Source organism: Canis aureus, chromosome 9, assembly GCF_053574225.1.
Source record: "Canis aureus isolate CA01 chromosome 9, VMU_Caureus_v.1.0, whole genome shotgun sequence".
NCBI classification, from domain to species: Eukaryota; Metazoa; Chordata; class Mammalia; order Carnivora; family Canidae; genus Canis; species Canis aureus.
In genome coordinates, this window is record NC_135619.1 from 2,749,217 (window position 1) to 2,768,212 (window position 18,996).

Genomic DNA, 18,996 nt, shown 5'->3' on the forward strand with positions numbered 1-18,996 from the left:
CACGCAAGAAGGTATATAAAACACATCTAAGAAATAATGTATAATAAGCTTTCAATATGGAACCATGACTACCAAACTGAAAAAAAAATCAATTTAATTGCCACCGAATTTTTAGATACTAAAAATCTTTTGTATTTCAAAATCAGTGTCATCTTTATTGATAGTAACAATTTTAGCATTTAAGGAATGGACCCTATGATTTCTTTATTTTCCAAAATTAGTTTTATTTGGTAGACTATGTCAGTCTTGAAAAGGTTTCTTTGAAACAGCTATCATCCCCCAAAATGAGCTATCTGAAAAAAAGAACACCCATGCTTCCATATTCAAATTAGTCTCATTTGAATAATGAATATCGAAGCAACATATATCTTTGAGGTCCAATAGATTTGAGGAAGATGAATGGTGGCTATGTTTTATCCCAAGTCTAGCACTCCATTTGCTCTCAGTATTCTTTGTGGAGCAGCTGTGATCTAATCTGTTTCAGTAGAAATAAACTCAAGGTATCTAAAAAGTGAGTTCTCGGGTAGCCCCGGTGGACCAAGGGTTGGTGCCACCATCGGCCCAGGGTGTGATGCTGGAGACCCAGGATCCGGCCCCACTTTGGGATCCCTGTATGGAGCCTGCTTCTCCCTCTGCCTGTGTCTCTGCCTCTCTCTATGTCTGTCATAAAAAAAAAGTGAATTCTCTAGAGTTTCCTCACCAACTCCAAAATTTCCTAGCTAAGACTTCTTTCATTTTTCCCTCTTTCCCTTCACTATCCCCTGTCTTCAAAAGTAATTTCTGGGGGCACCTGGGTGGCCCCAGTCAGTTGTGAGTCTAGCTCTTGATTTCAGCTCAGGTCATGATCTCGGTGTCCTGGGATTAAGTCCCATGGTGGGCTCCTCACTCAGCAGGAGACTTAAGGAGTCTGCTTAAGGACTCTCTCTCCCTCTCCCTTTGCCCCCTCCCTGCTCGCTCACTCTCTAACATAAATAAATAAATCTTTTTAAAAAGTAATTCATGATCTATGGTCTTGATTTTTTTTTTTTTTTGCTTTTACAACCGTTTTATGGATTTTCTCCACCACTTCTTTCCTCTTTGTTTAGCAATAGAATCTTACATCTATGCCTTCTATTTCTGTATCTCCTGCTCCCCTCTGGTTATAAACATGTTCAGAAATAAAAACAAAATAATGCTTTTTCTTGACCTTGTTATGTCTTGAACTATCCAACAGCTCTTCCAGATTTCTCTACAGGAAAGTCTATACCCATGCTACTGAGCACATGACCCAAGGACCACAGACACTGGCATCACCTGAGAGGTCAAAATGCAGATTCCAGACCTGATGTTCCAGACCTTGCATTTTTAACAAGGTCTCGGGTGATTCCCTACAATTTGAGAAATCCTGGGTCATACTGAACGCTGCCGCTGTATTACTTTACCTTAACCTTCTAGGATCAAGCCTCAAGTTCATCACTATCAATTCTGAAAGTGAAGACGTATTAAAAGTCATAAATGTTCTAACGGACTTTTTATCAGGGCTAAAGCTTCCTTGATCTCCATCTAATTGACCCTGCTCTCTTTTTCTTTCCAATTTTTTTTTTGCACGAAATAATACTAACTTATGAAGTGCCACCATTTTATATGACATTGAGGTACACATTTATTTATTTAAAAGATGTTTTCATTTATTTGACACAGAGAGAGCGTGCACAAGCAGACAGAGCAGCAGACAAAGGGAGAGGGAAAAGCAGGCTCCCAGCTCAGCACGGCTCCATCCCAGGTCCCGGGAATCATGGCCCAAGGCAAAAGCAGACCTTCAATTCACTGAGCCACCCAGGCACCCCTAACATACATACATTTATAGCTGACTAGGACATAGCTCTGCATAATCAGCTAGGTCAATCCATAATGTCTTCCCAACAGCGAGAAAAACTGTTAAGAGTGGGAAAATTTTGGTATACTACTCTGACAAGTTTTGGTACTGGAAGCTCACCTGATATCCCCACATTTCAAATAATTTGCTCCTCCTTTTATTTTTTTAAAGATTTTATTTATTTATTCATGAGAGACACAGAGAGACACACACAGAGAGAGAGAGACAGACAGAGAGAGACAGAGAGAGGCAGAGACACAGGCAGAGGGAGAAGCAGGCTCCATGCAGGGAACCTGATGTGGGACTTGATCCCGGGACTCCAGGATCATGCCCTGGGCTGAAGGCAGGCACCAAACCACTGAACTACCCAGGGATACCCTGCTCTTCCTCCTAAAAAAATTCTTTCATTTGACCACCTTCCACTATAAAGCATTGCTTATTTTCCTCCATTTACTCCCTGTACTCTCAGCCATTCTCATCATTCCCTCTTTGCTCTTTTCCAACTATTTCCAGGCATTCCTTAGGTCTTGGAATACCTGGAAATGGAACAAGTAATTTAGCTCCTTTAGCCGTACTCTTAATTTAATCTGCAGCTGACACCTGACAAAATATAGAACTCACCTCCTTTTCTCATCTTTCTCCTTTCTATGCATGTAATAGGTGATTTTCTTTGGAAATTAGGATACATGAGAATGTCTGTTTTAAATCAACATTCTGTCAAATGACTTTTTATAAAATACAATTCTTACCTTCTACTTGTTCACTGAATATACTTTGCCCTTGTTGATCTGCAGCTCCAGGTAAACAATCAACAGATTTCTTTGGAAGTCTTGCAGAAATACTCTGTTAAAATTAACATCAATAATGAGTTGCATAAAGATTTCCAAATCCTTTTCTAAGAAAATATTCAAATGCTCTACTATAATCACAATCAGACATACAAATAAGAAAAGCATGTATTGAAAACCAACACATTTAAAAACCTCATCTATGCTATCTCAATTAAGTGCACCTTTTCATCTTCATTTGGCCATTAACTCTAACTGAACATGGAAGGCCAGAGTAAATATTTTCACAGACAAGAAGACTGACTTATAAGTACATTTCAACAAGGAAATAACAAAACACCTAACTCTACTTTCTATTTCCACCAGGATAAAAGGACAGTAAAACTATTGAAACAAATTCTTTAATAAGTACATTTGCTATACATTTAAACTGTTCCTAATGGCAGAAAGTTTTTTAGCCTTAAAATAAGATACTTGGCATGATAAGAAACTTCGGGGTACATCATGTTGAGTATAAACAGAACACTGTGGTGGCTGCTGCTTCATTTAGATAACAAAGGCTTGGAATTTTCATTGGTAGGAAAAAATGGTTGAAGGAAATGGCAAAGTAGGAAGAAAAACTTTTCTTGAAATTATGTTTAAATAATAGCAAAAGATTTTAGATATAGGTATGAAATGCTTCAAAAAGTATAGTAAGCTTTCAGAACGGAAGAATAAGAACATTCATTGAGGGCAACCCTGCTGGGACCCCTCCCACTCCTAAGAGCTTTCTCTGTATCTTTACTGAATAAATCCCACCTCAGGCAACCGATGCATGGAGCCTGCTTCTCCCTCTGCCTGTGTCTCTGCCTCTCTCTCTCTCTCTCTCTCTCTCTCTCTGACTATCATAAATAAATAAAAATTAAAAAATAATATAAAATAAAATAAAATAAAATCATGAACGAGAGAGGAGGGATCACCACCAACACCAAGGAAATACAAACGATTTTGAAAACTTAGTATGAGCAGCTTTACGCCAATAAATTAGGCAATCGAGAAGAAATGGGTGCATTCCTGGAAAACCACAAACTACAAAACTGCAACAGGAAGACATAGAAAACCTGAACAGGCCAATAACCAGGGACGAAACTGAAGCAGTCATCAAAAACCTACCAAGACACAAAAGTCCGGGGCCAGATGGCTTCCCAGGGGAATTCTACCAAACGTTTAAAGAACAAACCATACCTATTCCACTAAAGCTGTTATGAAAGATAGAAAGGGATGGAGTACTTCCAAAGTCGTTCTATGAGGCCAGCATCACCTTAATTGCAAAACCAGACACAGACCCCACCAAAAAGGAGAATTATAGACCAATACCCTGATGAACACGGACGCAAAAATTCTCAACAAGATACTAGCCAACAGGATCCGACAAAACATTAAGAAGATGATTCACCATGACCCAGTGGGATTTATCCCCGGGATGCAAGGCTGCTTCAACACTTGTAAAGCAATCAATGTGATTCATCATATCAGCAAGAGAAAGAACCAAGAACCACATGATCCTCCCAATAGATGCAGAGAAAGCATTTGACAAAATACAGCATCCATTCCTGATCAAAACTCTTCAGAGTGTAAGGATAGAGGGAACATTCCTCAGCATCTTAAAAGCCATCTACGAAAATATCGTTCTCAATGGGGAAACACTGGGAGCCTATCCCCTAAGATCAGGAACAAGACAGGGATGTCCACTCTCACCATTGCTATTCAACATAGTACCAGAAGTCCTAGCCTCGGGAATCAGGCAACAAAAAGAAATAAAAGACATTCAAACTGGCAAAGAGGAAGTCAAACTCTCCCTCTTTGCAGATGACATCATAATGCAGCTAGAAAACCCAAGAGACTCCACCCCAAGATTGCTAGAACTCACAGCCATTTGGCAGTGTGGCAGGATACAAAATCAGTGCCCAGAAAACAGTGGCATTTCTATACACTAACAATGAGACTGAAGAAAGAGAAATGAAGGAGTCAATCCCAATTACAATTGCACCCAAAAGCATAAGGTAACAAGGAATATACATAACCAAGAGGTAAAGGGTTTCTACCCTCAAAACTACAGAACACTTCTGAAGGAAATTGAGGAAGACACAAAGAGATGGAAACATATACCATGCTCATGGATTGGCAGAATGAATATTGGGAAAATGTCAATGGTACCCAGGGCAGTTTACACACTTAATGCAATCCTTATCAACATACTATGGACTTTCTTCAGAAAGTTGGAACAAATCATCTTAAGATCTCTGTGGAATCAGAAAAGACCCCAAATAGCTAGGGGAATATTAAAAAAGAAAACCATAGCTGGGGGCATCACAATGCCAGATTTCAGGTTGTACTACAAAGCTGTGGTCATCAAGACAGTGAGGTACTGGCACAAAAACAGACACATAGATCAATGGAAACAGAATGGAGAATCCAGAAGTGAGCCCTCAACTCTATGCTCAGATAATAGTCGGCAAAGCAGGAAAGACTATCCACTGGAAAAAAGACAGTCTCTTCAATAAATGGTGCTGGGAAAATTGGACAGCCACATGCAGAAGAATGAAACTGGACCATTCTCTTATGCCATACATAAAGAAAAACTCAAAATGGATGAAAGATCTAAATGTGAGACAGGAACCCATCAGAATCCTAGAGGAGAACACAGGCAACACCCTTTTTGAACTTGGCCACAGCAACTTCTTGCAAGATACATCCCTGAAGGGAAGAGAAAGCAAAGCAAAAGTGAATTATTGGGACTTCATCAAGGTAAGAAGCTTCTGCACAGCAAAAGAAACAGTCAACATAACTAAAAGGCAACCTACAGAATGGGAGAAGGTATTTGCAAATGACCTTTCAGATAAAGGGCTAGTATCCAAGATCTATAAAGAACTTAGTAAACTCAAAGAAACAAACAATCCAATCATGCTATGGGCAAAAGACATGGACAGAAATTTAACAGAGGAAGACATAGACATGGCCAACAAGCACATGAGAAAATGCTCTGCTTCACTGGCCACCAGGGAAGTACAAATCAAAACCACAATGGGATACCACCTCCCACCAGTGAGAATGGGCAAAATTAACAAGGCAGGAAACAACAAATGTTGGAGAGGATGTGGAGAAAGGGGAACCCTCTTGCACTGTTGCTGGGAGTGGGAACTGGCACAGCCACCCTGGAGAACTGTGTGGAGCTTCCTCAAAGAGTTAACAATAGATCTGTCCTACGACCCAGCAATTGCACTGCTGGGGATTACCCCAAAGATACAGATGCAGTGAAATGCCAAGACACCCGCACCCCGATGTTTCTTGCAGCAATGTTCACAATAGACTAACTGTGGAAGGAGCCTCGGTGTCCATCGAAAGACGAATGGATAAAGAAGATGTGGTCTATGTATACAATGGAATATTACTCAGCCATTAGAAACGACAAATACCCACCATTTGCTTTGAGGTGGAGGGACCTGGACGGTATTATGCTGAGTGAAATGTGTCAGTCTTTAAAGGACAAACATTATATGGTCTCATTCATTTGGGGAATATAAAAATTAGTGAAAGGGAATAAAGGGAAATAGAGAAATTGAGTGAAAATATCAGTGAGAGTGACAAAACATGAGAGACACCTCACCCTGGGAAATGACCAAGGTGTAGTGGAAGGGGAAGCGGGCAGGGGGTTGGGGTGAGTGGGTTATGGGCACTGAGGGAGTCACTTGGCAGGATGAGCACTGGGTGTTATGGTATATGTTAACAAACTGAATTCCAATAAAAAAAATTACAAATAAAATACAAAATTAAAAAATACAAAATACAAAATATAACAACTATGAAGACTAAAGTTTCCCGAGATAACGTAAAATGTATCCACTGTTGTAGATCTTTGAGAAAATAAAGGTCATCCTTCTACAAATAATATTGTATACTCTATGGGCAACTTTTCCTTCCTTACGATTCTATAATGATAAATCATCTTATAAAAAAATGACAAATCATGAGTTTATTCATTTGACATGTGTCTCTATTCTAAGCTTATATTTAAAAAAAGATGCATCAGAATCCAGAAAATAGTTTTTATATTTTTTATGAATCTTGCAGCTTAAAATTTATTTTTTTTCATTTAATGGATAGAGATTAAGAACCTCACTTACCTAAGAAAAAAATTCAGTTTTAATTAATGAAAAAACTAAAATGTTTATTTACGTCCTCTCTATTCTCAAAAGATAGAAAGTCGACCAAGATTATACCACACAGTAAGTTTAATTAGAAACCACAAGAAAGACAACAGCCAAAGTTCAAAACTCATAATAAATCTGATTATGGCTTAAAACAGACTTCACTTTGTACTATGTATAAACACAACTCTTGCTAAATTAAATATAGGCTATCATACTTTATTAAACTTAAAAGGGTAAAATTTCCTCCCAGTTCTTCATAAAAACCAGCTGTCATTCTGAAGAATCTGAGCATGTTTTGTATTGCCTTTTATTAACTTGCATTTAAAATAATTTCTACCGCATTTTATAATATACAGCATCTGTTCTACCTTAGCCTCACTACTGCTGTGTTTTTAATAATAATCTCTCTAAACTCTCCTATCTTTACATTCATCTCATCCTTATTAAATGAATTCTTACCCCACAACCCCTCCCCTCATCTTCACATCCATCTAGCTATTCTTTCCAGTTGCTTTCTAATTCTTTCCCTCCATAATGGCATACCTAAGATTTGTTTATTCCCACCAACCGTAATAAATCTCAACCCAGTACTTACTTCTCTGTTGTTATTACACTGTTTTCTCTTATATTCTTGAGGGCTTCCATTTCTCCCTAAGATTCTTTTCATTATAAGGATATCAAGAGGATAGTATGTGAAAAAACATGGGGGACAAAGTTCAAAACAACTTATCTTTGTAACACCAAGCATTGCTAAAGACGTTTGAGGAGTTTCAGGTGATACAAAAGCAAGAGGAGAATAGTCAGAGACATTGACTGATGGTTTACAGAGAGTTTCAGTCTTATCTTCCCTTGCAAAATTGTTGTCAGCAAATAAAGGTCTATCTTCTTGGCTCACAAGACCACATTTTGCTTCTATTTAGTGAAAAACAAAGTAAAGAGTACATGAAGATATCTGTAACTTTGAATTACTAAATAACACAAAAATGGACAAAACTCCGTGAAAAACACAAATCTTCAAATAGCTTACTCTTGGGTTGCAGAAAAGCAGCCATTTGCTTTCTTAAGTTTAGTTTCGGGACAGTCTAGAAAAAAAATTGATAGTTTTCAGGATTACAAGTATCACATTTCGTAAAAATAATTGTAATATTCACCATTACCAAATGAACACCATTACAAAAAGAACACAGGTTTTGGAGATCATTCAAATACAGATTCAAATCTCAGTTCCGCCATTTACTAACCTACATTTTCTCATGGGGTGAAGATTATAAGAGATTTAATAGTCCCAAAATGTTTTCTTACCCCTGATTATTATACAAAGTCTTCCTCAAAAAGTTAAATAAAAATAGAGCTATCCGGGATCCCTGGGTGGCGCAGCGGTTTAGCGCCTGCCTTTGGCCTAGGGCGCGATCCTGGAGACCCAGGATCGAATCCCACGTCGGGCTCCCGGTGCATGGAGCCTGCTTCTCCCTCTGCCTATGTCTCTGCCTCTCTCTCTCTCTCTCTCTCTGTGACTATCATAAATAAATAAAAATTTAGGAAAAAAAATAGAGCTAACCTATGACCCAGCAATCGCAGTACTCAGTATTTATCCAAAGGATACAAACATAGTGATTTGAAAGGGCACCAGCACCCCAACGTTTAAAGCAGCAATGACCACAATAGCCAAACTACAGAAAAAGCCCGATGCCCATTGACAGATGAATGGATAAAGAAGATGCAGTGTGTATAAATACAATGGAATATCACTCAGCCATCCTAAAGAATGAAATCTTGCCATTTGCAATAACATAGATGGGACTTAAGAGTATTATACTAAGTGAAATAAGTTAGAGAAAGACAAATACCATATGATTTCAATCCTATGTGGAATTTAAGAAACAAAACGGAGGTGCATAGCGGAAGAGAGGGAAAAATAAGATAAAAATCAGAGAGAGAGACAAACCGTGAGACTCTTAATCATAGGAAATAAACTGAGGGTTGTTGGAGGGGAGAGGGTTGGGGCAATGGGGTAATTGGGTGATGGTAATTAAGGAGGGCTCTTGAAGTAATAAGCACTAGATGATGTATGCAACTGATGGATCACTGAATTCTACCTCTGAAACTAATAATACGCTATATGTTAATTAATTTGAATTTAAAAATTTTAAAAAGGGGATCCCTGGGTAGCTCAGTGGTTTAGCGCCTGCCTTTGGCCCAGGGTGTGATTCCTGGAGACCCGGGATCGAGTCCCATGTCAGGCTCCCTGCATGGAGCCTGTTTCTCCCTCTGCCTGTGTCTCTGCCTCTCTCTCCCTATGTCTATCATGAATAAATAAAAAAAATCTTAAAAAAATTTTTTTTTAAAATACTTTCTTTACCAAAATGTCTTAAAATAAAAATTTATCCCTAGGTAATTTAAATTCAAAAAACTAACAATAAGGGCAGCCCCGGTGGCGCAGTGGTTTAGCACTGCCTGCAGCCCAGCGCGGGATCCTGGGGACCCTGGATCGAGTCCCACATCAGGCTCTCTGTATGATGCCGGCTTCTCCCTCTGCCTGTGTCTCTGCCTCTCTCTCTGTCTCTATGACTAAATAAATAAAATCTTTTAAAAAAACTAACAATAAGAAATGTCATTATTGGGACGCCTGTGTGGCTCAGTGGTTGAGCATCTGCCTTTGGCTCAGGGTGTGATCCCAGAGTCCCACATCAGGCTCCCTGCATGGAGCCTGCTTCTCCTCCCTCTGCCTCTGTCTCTGACTCTCTCATGAATAAATGAATACAATATTTTTAAAAATTAATTATTTTATTATGTTTAAAAATTTTCAAATGTGTTTGAATGATTTATAATTGCATGACGATCTCTTATAAGAGAAAATATTAAAATTTAGTTTCTAGTAGTATTTATTTGGGCAAGTTGGCATTACAAACAGTTTAAGTTGCTTTTGTTTGTCAAAATGCTAAGGACAAATGATTATCTAACATCAGCTCCTTCCAGGAATGTGAGAAAAATAATAAGGCTTGTGGGGTAATGATTCAGGAATGAAAACCACAGACACACACAGACAACAGAAACGCATAATCAAAAATATTGACAATAAACATAGAAAGAGATGGACTGAAAGAACAGACACTAAAGGAACGTGTTTTGTTTTTTCTTTCCCCCATGTAAGGAAAACGTAGGGTAAGGGAAAGTCATGTACAAAAAAATGCAGGGGGGACAGCCATGGTGGCTCAGTGGTTGAGTGTCTGCATTCGGCCCAGGGCGAGATCCTGGAGCCCCAGGATCGAGTCCCATGTCAGGCTCCCTGTATGGAGCCTGCTTCTCCCTCTGCCTGTGTCTCTGCCTCTGTGTGTGTGTGTGTGTGTGTGTGTGTGTGTGTGTCTGTCATGAATAAATAAAACCTTTAAAAAATGCAGGAAGAAGAAGAAAAAAAGAAAAACATAAGACGTGACCAATCAAGCATGATCTTAAGGCACGGAAAAATGTAAGTTAAAAAAGGCCTGTGGAAAAAATGGTTAGGTTAGTATTAACTTGTTAGTTAACACTAATTAATTATTAATTAGTAATAATACTGACAACCATTTTTCCACAGGCCACACTATATGTATGTGTGTGTGTGTGTGTGTGTGTGTGTATATGTATGTATAGTTAGGAATATACAATGAACAGCCGCCTCTGTTTAATATATAAATGTAACATTTATATAATAGATTGCCCCCTATATATTTTCAGACCATAATGCTTTGAAACTAGAACTAAACCACTAAAAGAAGAAATATGGAAGGATTTCAAACACGTGGAGGTTAACGACCATCCTGCTAAACGATTAAAGGGTCAACCAGGAAATTAGAGAAGAATTAAAAAGATTCCTGGAAACTAATGAGAATGAAGATACAACCGTTCAAAATCTTTGGGATACAGCAAAAGCAGTCCTGAGGGGGGAATACATCGCAAGACCAGCATCCGTCCCCAAACTGGAAAGAACTCAATGCAAAAGCTAACCTTGCACCTAAAGGAGCTGGAGAAGGAACAGCAACTGAAACCTTCACCCAGCAGAAGAAGACAATAAATAAATATTCGAGCAGAACTCAATGAGATAGAGACCACAAGAACTGTGGAACAGATCAACAAAATCAGGAGTTGTTTCTTTGAAATAATTAATAAGACAGATAAATTATTAGCCAAACTTATTAAAAAGAAGAGAGAGAAGACCCAAATTAATAAAATCATGAATGAGGGGATCCCTGGGTGGCGCAGCAGTTTGGCGCCTGCCTTTGGACCAGGGCACGATCCTGGAGACCCGGGATAGAATCCCACGTCGGGCTCCCGGTGCATGGAGCCTGCTTCTCCCTCTGCCTGTGTCTCTGCCTCTCTCTCTCTCTCTCTCTCTCTCTGACTATCATAAATAAATAAAAATTAAAAAATAATATAAAATAAAATAAAATCATGAACGAGAGAGGAGGGATCACCACCAACACCAAGGAAATACAAACGATTTTGAAAACTTAGTATGAGCAGCTTTACGCCAATAAATTAGGCAATCGAGAAAAAATGGGTGCTTTCCTGGAAAACCACAAACTACAAAACTGCAACAGGAAGACATAGAAAACCTGAACAGGCCAATAACCAGGGACGAAACTGAAGCAGTCATCAAAAACCTACCAAGACACAAAAGTCTGGGGCCAGATGGCTTCCCAGGGGAATTCTACCAAACGTTTAAAGAACAAACCATACCTATTCCACTAAAGCTGTTATGAAAGATAGAAAGGGATGGAGTACTTCCAAAGTCGTTCTATGAGGCCAGCATCACCTTAATTGCAAAACCAGACACAGACCCCACCAAAAAGGAGAATTATAGACCAATACCCTGATGAACACGGACGCAAAAATTCTCAACAAGATACTAGCCAACAGGATCCGACAAAACATTAAGAAGATGATTCACCATGACCCAGTCGGATTTATCCCCGGGATGCAAGGCTGCTTCAACACTTGTAAAGCAATCAATGTGATTCATCATATCAGCAAGAGAAAAAAAACAAGAACCACATGATCCTCCCAATAGATGCAGAGAAAGCATTTGACAAAATACAGCATCCATTCCTGATCAAAACTCTTCAGGGTGTAGGGATAGAGGGAACATTCCTCAGCATCTTAAAAGCCATCTACGAAAAGCCCACAGCAAATATTGTTCTCAATGGGGAAACACTGGGAGCCTTAACCCTAAGATCAGGAACAAGACAGGGATGTCCACTCTCACCACTGCTATTCAACATAGTACCAGAAGTCCTAGCCTCAGCAATCAGGCAACAAAAAGAAACAAAAGGGGATCCCTGGGTGGCGCAGCGGTTTGGCACTTGCCTTTGGTCCGGGGCACGATCCTGGAGACCCAGGATCGAATCCCACGTCGGGCTCCCGGTGCATGGAGCCTGCTTCTCCCTCTGCCTGTGTCTCTGCCTCTCTCTCTCTCTCTGATGACTATCAAAAATAAATAAAAATTAAAAAAAAAAAAGAAACAAAAGGCATTCAAAGTGGCAAAGAGGAAGTCAAACTCTCCCTCTTTGCAGATGACATGATACTGTGCATAGAAAACCCAAAAGAGGGCAGCCTGGGTGGCTCAGCGGTTTAGCGCCTCCTTCGGCCCAGCACCTGGTCCTGGGGACCCGGGATCGAGTCCCGCATCCGGCCCCCTGTGTGGAGCCTGCTTCTCCCTCTGCCTTCTCTGACTCTCTCTCTCACTGTATCTCATAAATAAATGAATAAATAAAATCTTTAAAAAAAGAAAGAAAAAGAAAACCCAAAAGACTCCACCCCAAGATTGCTAGAAATCATACAGCAATTCGGCATTGTGGCAGGATACAAAATCAATGCCCAGAAATCAGGTGCATTTCTATACACGAACAATGAGACTGAAGAAAGAGAAATGAAGGAGTCAATCCCAATTACAATTGCACCCAAAAGCATAAGATACCTAGGAATATACATAACCAAAGAGGTAAAGTGTCTCCACCCTCAAAACTACAGAATACTTCAGAAGGAAATTGAGGAAGACCCAAAGAGATGGAAAAATATGCCATGCTCATAGATTGGAAAAATTTCTTTTTTTTTTTTTATTTATTTATGATAGTCACAGAGAGAGAGAGAGTGAGAGGCAGAGACACAGGCAGAAGGAGAAGCAGGCTCCATGCACCGGGAGCCTGATGTGGGATTCGATCCCGGGTCTCCAGGATCGTGCCCTGGGCCAAAGGCAGGCGCCAAACCGCTGCGCCACCCAGGGATCCCAGATTGGAAAAATTTCAATGCTACCCAGGGCAATTTACACATTTAATGCAATCCCTATCAACATACTATGGACCTTCTTCAGAGAGTTTGGAACAAATCATCTTAAGATTTGTGTGAAATCAGAAAAGACCCCAAATAGCTAGGGGAATATTAAAAAAGAAAACCATAGCTGGGGGCATCACAATGCCAGATTTCAGGATGTACTACAAAGCTGTGGTCATCAAGACAGTGTGGTACTGGCACAAAAACAGACACATAGATCAATGGAAACAGAATGCAGAATCCGCAAGTGGACTCTCAACTTTATGGTCAACTAATATTCAACAAAGCAGGAAAGACTATCTACTGGAAAAAAGACAGTCTCTTCAATAAATGGTGCTGGGAAAATTGGATAGCCACATGCAGAAGAATGAAACTGGACCACTTTTTTACACCATACACAAAGAAAAGCTCAAAATGGATGAAAGATCTAAATGTGAGACAGGAATCCATCAGAATCCTAGAGGAGAACACAGGCAACACCCTTTTGGAACTTGGCCACGGCAACTTCTTGCAAGATACATCCCTGAAGGGAAGCAAAACCAAAGCAAAAATGAATTATTGGGACTTCATCAAGGTAAGAAGCTTCTGCATAACAAAAGAAACAGTCAAGAAAACTAAAAGGCACCCTACAGAATGGAAGAAGTTATTTGCAAATGACCTATCAGATAAAGGGCTAGTATCCAAGATCTATAAAGAACTTAGTAAACTCAACAGCAAAGAAACAAACAATCCAATCATGCTATGGGCAAAAGACATGGACAGAAATTTCACAGAGGAAGACATAGACATGGCCAACAAGCACATGAGAAAATACTCCGGGTCACTGGCCATCAGGGAAATATAAATCAAAACCAGAATGAGGTATCATCTTCCACCAGTGAGAATGGGCAAAATTAACAAGGCAGGAAACAACAAATGTTGGAGAGGATGTGGAGAAAGGGGAACCCTCTCGCACTGTTGGTAGCAATCTGAATGGGTACAGCCACCCTGGAAAACTGTGTGGAGTTTCCTCAAAGAGTTAACAATAGAACTGCCCTATGACCCAGCAATTGCACTTCTGGGGATTTACCCAAAGGTACAGATGCAGTGAAATGCAGGACACCTGCACCCCAATATTTATAGCAGCAATGTCCACAATAGCCAAACTGTGGAAGGAGCCTCGGTGCCCATCGAAAGATGAATGGATAAAGAAGATGTGGTCTATGTATACAATGGAATATTACTCAGCCATTAGAAATGACAAACACCCACCATTTGCTTTGACGTGGATGGAACTGGAGGGTATTATGCTGAGCAAAATAAGTCAATTTGAGAAGGACAAACATTATATGTTCTCATTCATTTGGGGAATATAAGAAGTGGTGAAAGGGAACATAGGGAGAGGAGAAAAAATGAGTGAAAATATCAGTGAGAGTGACAGAATATGAGAGACACCTAACTCTGGGAAATGAATAAGGGGTAGTGGAAAGGGAGGTGCGGGGGGTTGTGGTGACTGGGTGATGGGCACTGAGGGGGTCACTTGGCAGGATGAGCATTGGGTGTTATGCTAAATGTTGGCAAATTGAACTCCAATAAAAAAAAAAGTTAAAAAAACATAAAATGACAAGAGGCAAGCCACTTTATATTTTAAGAGTAAATAATACACAACACTAAACTCAGAGCAGGAAAATTAATTTTACAAGAGAGTACTTTACCTTGGTACCAGAACTTAAGTCCTCATGTTTTGAAGGCCTTGAATCATCAGTATCAGCTTTGCGGGTACGACTTTACAGCAAAAATAGAAAACAAAGACAAGTTCATTTCTTTAAAAAGAAAAATCGAGTCAAAGTCAGTTGTTTATTAATGAAGTTTCTTGACATACGAAAATTTAGCCTCGTTTTGCTTAAGCTTTTATTTTTAATTCTAGTATCCTTAACATACAGTGTTACATTAGTTTCATATATACAATATAATGATTTGGTAATTCCATACATCACCCAGTGCTCATCATGACTAGTGCATTCCTTAATTCCCATCTCCTATTTCACCCATTCCCCTACCAACATCCCCCCTGGTAACCATCAGTTTGTTCTCTATAGCAGTCTTCTTCTTGGTAAATCTGTCTTTTCTGTCTCCTTCGCTCATTTTTATTTTGTTTCTTACATGTTACTTAGGAGTGAAATCATATTTGTCTTTCTCTGACTTACACTGCTTAGCGTAATACGCTCTAGCTCTCACCATGCAAATGACAAGATGTCATTCTTTTCAATGGCTGAACAATATTCCATTGTGTGTGTGTGTGTGTATATTGGTGTGTGTGTGTGTGTATATATATGTGTGTGTGTGTATATATATATATATATATATATATATACACACACACCACTTTTTATTCACTAATCCATCAACATGCACACTTAGGCTGATGATTGCAAATAATGCTGTAGTAAAAACATGAGGTGCATGTATCCCTTTGAATTGGTGTGTTTGTCATATCTGGGTAAATATGCAGGAGTGCAACTCTTGGATTGTTAGTTTTGTTTTTAACTTTTTGAGGAACCGCCATACGGTTTCCCATGGTGGCTGTCCCAGTTTGCACTTCCACCAAAAGTGCAACAGGGTTCCTTTTTCTCCACATCCTCAACTACACTTGTTTCTTGTGGTTTTGATTTTAGCCATTCTGACAGGTGTGCAGCGCTATCTCATTGTAGTTTTGATTTGCATTTCCCTGATGACGTGTGATGCTGATCATCTTTTTATATATCTGTTGGCCAACTGGACATCTTCTTTGGAAAAATGTCTGATACATTCTGATCATTCTTGACCTGGATTGTGTTTTGGGTGTTGAGATGTATCAGTTCTTTAGATTCTTATACTAACCTTTATCAGATATGTCATATGCAAATGTCTTCTCCCATTCTGTAAGGTTGCCTTTTAGTTTTGTGGATCGATTCCTTCACTGCAAAAGCTTTTGATTTTGATGTAGCCCCAACAGTTTATTTTGCTTTTATTGCTCTTGCCTCAGGAGACATAAAAAAAGAAAAAACTGGCTACAGCTAATACCAGAGAGATCATTGCCTGTGCTCTCTTCAAGGATAAAATGGTTTCATGTGATATATTTATATCTTTAAACCATTTTGAATTTATTTTTGTAAATGGTGAAAGAAAGTGGTCCTGTTTCAATCTTTTATATACCCATTCAGTTTTCCTAGCATCATTTATTGAAGGAGACTGCCTTTTCAAACCATTGGATATTCTTTCTTGCTTTGTCAAAGATTAATTAACCATATCATTATAGTTTATTTCTGGATTGTCTATACTATTCTACTGATATTTGTATCCATTTAATGCCAATACTATGCCGTTTTGATTACTACAGCTTTGTAATATAACTTGAAATCTAGCATAGAGATATCTCCAGTTATGTTTTTCTTTTTCCAATATTGCTTTGGCTATTTGAGGTCTTCAGTGGTTCCATATAAATTTAGTGTTGTTTGCTCTAGTTCTGTGAAACATGTCGATGGATTTTAGTAGGCATTGCATTAAATTTGTAGATTGCTTTGGGTCCTATACACAGTTTAACAATAGGTGCTCTTCCAATCTATGAGATGGAATTCTTTCCACGTCTTTGTGTCATCCTCAATTGCTTTCACCAATGTTTTCAGAATACAGGTCTTTCAAAATTTGGCCTCTGTGTTATTTTTTTAACATGTTATTTTATTTATTTATTTATTTATTTATTTATTTGAGAGAGAGAGAGAGAGTGTGTGTGTGTGTGTGTGTGTGTGTGCACAGTAGACAGAGAGGCAGGTGGAGGGAGGGGAAAGAAGCAGGGCCCCTGCTGAGCAGAGAGCCTTATATGTGGCTCTATCCCAGTACCCTGACATCATGACCCAAGCCAAAGGCAGTCGCTTAACCGACTGAGCCAGCCAGGCGCCCCTTGGCCTCTGTTTTTAAAAAGGGTTTAGGGGATCCCTGGGTGGCGCAGCGGGTTAGCGCCTGCCTTTGGCCCAGGGCGCGATCCTGGAGACCCGGGATCGAATCCCACATCGGGCTCTCGGTGCATGGAGCCTGCTTCTCCCTCTGCCTGTGTCTCTGCCTCTCTCTCTCTCTCTCTCTCTCTCTCTCTGTGACTATCATAAATTAAAAAAAAAAAAAGAAAAATTTAAAAAGGGTTTAGTTATCTATTTTGCTTTCACCTCTCCTAACCTGTGAAATGCCCAGTAAAGGCCCAGTTTTAGTTCCCATAACTAAGTGTGACAGGTGAGGAATTCTCTGAAATGTCTGACAGCTAACTGGACAAAAGTTAACCACCATGAATTATCACCTTCCACCTGTCAGAATGGCTAGAATCAAAAACACACACTAAAAAATATTGGTGAGGATGCAGAGACTAAGGAATACTCGTGAGCTGGTGATGAGGATAGAAATTGGGGCAGCCACTGTAAAAAACAAAATGGAGTTTCCTTGAAGAAGTACCGATAGAAATACCACATGATCCAGTAATCCACTACTGGGTACTTACTTACCCCAAAAAAAAGAAAACACTAATTTGAAAAGACATATGTACCCCAATGTTTACTGCAGCATTATTTACAACAGCCAAGATATGAAAGTAACCCATGTCCATCAACAGATGTATAACACACACACACACACACACACACACACACACACACACAGAGCAATATTACTCAGCCATAAAAAAGAATGAAACCTTACCATTTGCAACAATGTGGATTACCTGGAGTGTATTAAGCCAAGTAAAATAAGTCAGAGCAAAATAGACAAATACTGTATGATTTCACTTATATGTAGAATCAAAAAAGCAGAACAAATGAACAAACAACCAAAAAGCAGAACCAGACCCATAAGTACAGAGAATTCTGTATTGCCAGAAGGGAAGTGGGTGGGGGACAGACAAAAATGGGTGAAGGGAAGTGAGAGGTTCAGCATTCGAGTTATAGTAAGTCACAGGGATAAAAGTACAGCATAGGGAATATAGTCAATAGTATTGTAACAGCAATATGCAGTAACACATGGTAGCTACACTTGTGGTAAGCATGGGGTAACAACATAGACCTGCTGAATCACTATGTTGTACACATGAAACCAACATAACGGTGTGTCAACTATACTTACATTTTGAAAAGAAACTATCTACAGATGTTAAAGAACAAATTTATATGTTATTAGTGGGAATACTATTCCCGAAGAGATTAAAAGATTAAAAATTATAAAATCCAAGTTTCACAAGTCCTGCCTTATTTACGTCCACATAAACTAGCAAGACCTTAAAAATCATCAAGGGCACTCAGATACCCAAGAAGAGAGACTGCTATAAAAATAGTCCTGATATCTGTGCCTCTATTTACCCACACACTGCCTAATATTTTCTTTTTGTGAGCTACCACTCCTGGATCACTCCTCTGCAGGGCTCAGTGGCACTCTCCAACGTTTAAGTCTTTAGCCTGCCAAGGCACAGATTCCCAAAACAAGGAAAGGCTCAAATGACCAAGAATAGGAGCCATTTCCTGCTCCTGGGGAACCAGCTAACTGGAGTCTGAGTCATCCATGCAGTCATCACAATGTAGGCACCTTACCAACTACCCAAATGAAGCTCCGTTATTGATCTGACAGCTAGTCCTACCCCACCAAACCCTACACATACATGGGAAGGGCATCAGAGAATTACGAAAAGAGGTGGAGCGATCACAAGACCCTGTGACCTTGGGCCATACATTTACATAGTTCAGAATCTCCATTCCCCCCATTATTTGAAAGGATCTAACCCACCTTCTGTAAGGTGGGGTAGAAGTCGATGATGTCCCATTCCTATTTGCTGTAAATACTCTTGCCAGTGGTTCAACTGATTTTA